We start from the raw sequence: 3,052 nt of genomic DNA, 5'->3' as shown, positions 1-3,052 counted from the left end.
TTCCCTTAGTTTAGGGAACAAGAGAAATTGATTTTAGGAAAACTGCTGTTAGTGCGCTAATACTAGAAATTATATTTTTATTATACAATTATCCTACAATGTTAACGTAGCAGTCTCAACTAATCATTCGATCAATTTTTGTTAAAAAAAAAATTCAATGATAATTGGGATTGTTGTGTCAATATTATAAAATAAAAATATAATTTCTAGTATTACTCTCAAAGAACACTACTTGATAGAATACTTTAAAATTCTGAGAGAATTCTAATCTTTTCATAATATGCATACAGGACAATGTTGGTTGGGGCGTAGGGTTTGGAATTTTGTTAGCAGCATTGGTGGTGTCACTAGCAATATTTTTGCTAGGAATAAAGAGGTACCAGAAGCAAGGTCGTCCCTTGGGGAGCCCGCTCACTACAGTGGTGCAGGTGCTTGTGGCGGCAGCTCGGAAGTGGCGCGTGAATGAGACGTGCGACGGTTGTGGTGTTTATCATGGAGATGATGAGAGGGATGGGTCCAACAAAGTCAATCAATCTAAGGCTCGGACAATGGCTCGTACTAATCAATTGAGGTATGTTCTGATTTTTTTTTTTTTTTTTTTTTTTTTTTTTGGGGGGGGAGGAAATTGAGGTATGTTTCTATTCAATGGGTGTACTCGATCATATTGTTCTATGGTCCAAAGAGAAAAATATTGATAAGGTTTAATAAATTTACTGGATGAATTGTTAGTAATTCAAATAATGAATAAAAGAGTCTTTATGGATCCATCGTCAAATGAGTGGAGATCCCAAATTTTGCTTGGACATATGGGTTCTATATTATATCTTTCACATTTATTGTCTAAATTGCTAACAATCCGAATAGTAAAAATTGCTAAGAATCTTTATCCCGTTTCTCTACCGTTAATGTAACTGACAAAGTTCATAAGTTGTGGTGGTACTAAAAATAAACTAGGGCAATGAATGAGCTCATGTCAAATATGGAAAATGTTTGGGTATAATCTCTTATAAATTGGAAGCATTCATACATACCATCTCTCCCCCTTCATAGTGGTTCTCATTAGTGACACTAATACAACCTATTTTGAAGAGAAATAATGTTATATATTATATTTTTATCTATTTATCCAACGATGTTGACGTGATATTCTAAATCAACAATTAGATTTTTTTTTTAATTTAATAAGAATTAATCCAATGATTAGTTGAGAGTGCTACGTCAATCTTGTTGGACAGATGTTGAATAGAATTCTCTTGGTAGAGAGGACATATAGCATTATCCATGACAAATTTATTGCCCTAATAGGCTTGCTTGTTCTTGTTCCTTTCCCTGAACTTTATATCCTCATATTGTGTGTACTTTTTTCTCTTCCAATTCTCTTCAAGAGAAGATTTGTCTTACAAGTTACAAATAAAGTGCAGATGTTTGGACAAGGCAATGATAATTGACAACATCGATGCCATGAGAAAAATCAAAGATCCTTGGAGGCTATGCTCTTTAAATCAAGTAGAAGAAGTGAAGCTTGTGTTTCGCCTTATCCCCATATGGTTAAGTTGCTTGATGTTTTCAATAGTCATCCCTCAACTCCAAACCCACTTCACCAAACAAGGCAGTACAATGATGAGATCAATCGGACCCCATTTCAAAATCCCCCCAGCATCACTTCAAGCCATTGTTAGCCTCACAATTGTAATCACCATACCAATATATGACAGAATTCTAGTCCCCTGGACTAGAAAATTCACAGGACACCCATCTGGGATAACTTCACTCCAAAGGGTAGGAATTGGCCTATTTTTATCCATTCTTATAATGATTGTGTCAGCCCTAGTAGAAGCCAGAAGGATCAGCATTGTAAAAGAACACAACCTCATGGAAAACCCTAAAGCAATAGTTCCAATGAAGCTGTGGTGGCTGCTACCACAATATATGCTTTGTGGTTTGGCAGATCTGTTTGCGTTTGTAGGGCAACAAGAACTGTTCTATGATCAAATGCCGGAGTCAATGAGAAGCTTAGGAGCAGCACTTTACCTCAGTGTTTTTGGAGTGGGATGTTTCCTCAGCAGTGCTGTTATTTGGGTGGTTCAGGCGATTAGTTCAAGCGGTGGTGAAGAATGGCTTGGTGACAACCTCAACCGCGCACACCTTGATTACTTCTACTGGGTGCTGGCTGGGTTGAGTGCTTTGAATTTGTGTGTTTATGTGTGGGTTGCTAAGCGTTTTGTGTACAAAAATGTTGAAGGGGATGTATAGCAAACGGTGTATATTTAGGCTTTCTCTGTCTCTTAAACATTTTATGGGAGTATATAAGTTTAAGGTCCTACGACTTAAAATGTTATCTTAACCATATATCTATAAGTTTTTGGACACGCTTCTTTTTAAGCCTGTTTTTAAGGGTGATCAGTTTTATTTTAGGTTTGTATCATTTGGCATCAGAGTTAGCCAACACGTCGAGTATGGGATTAGATGCTATTCATCAAGTATGAGATCGAATATGTTGCTACTTTGTTGCTAAGTCACGAAAGAGGCGATCTATACTCTGGATTAAAATATCTTGATACTATGTGAACGTTTATATAATATATATTAAGTCTTAGAGAATCTTGATAAATGGATGAAGCCACTAGAAAAAAATGGGGGGTTCCCCATTTTTTTTTTCTCGCTTCCAATTAATTAACAAAGGATTAGAAAGACAATGGCCAAAGATTGGGGCATATATTTAGCATCTAAACAAATAAAATTTGATTTTTGCTAAAATATCATTAGAGGTTTTGGTTAAACTAGTATATGTTTTAAATTAAATATTTCTGGATAAATGAAATCTAGCATATTTAATGAAATGGAGGGAGAGAAACGGTAGAATTGAACTCAAGGCTTGTGCAGCTTTGTGCTTAACAATAACCTACTAAACATTAATTGATTAAAAACAAAAACAAAAATAAAAATATGAAGAACATTAATAGAACCTGATGTCAATGTGATTGTAAATACCTCTTGTCATTTTGTGCATTAAATGAGAGTGAGGTTCTTGGGCATGCATCTACCATTTTCA

General features: G+C 35.4%; 1 pseudogene; it reads left to right on the top strand.

The window, feature by feature from the left end:
- The first annotated feature begins 157 nt into the window (after positions 1 to 157).
- Positions 158 to 2,271, top strand: LOC132172829 (protein NRT1/ PTR FAMILY 5.4-like; annotated as a pseudogene).
- Positions 2,272 to 3,052: the final 781 nt, after the last annotated feature.

The sequence above is a fragment of the Corylus avellana genome, chromosome ca1, assembly GCF_901000735.1.
Source record: "Corylus avellana chromosome ca1, CavTom2PMs-1.0".
In the NCBI taxonomy this organism is placed as follows: domain Eukaryota; kingdom Viridiplantae; phylum Streptophyta; class Magnoliopsida; order Fagales; family Betulaceae; genus Corylus; species Corylus avellana.
This window is presented reverse-complemented; position numbering and strand designations above follow the sequence as displayed.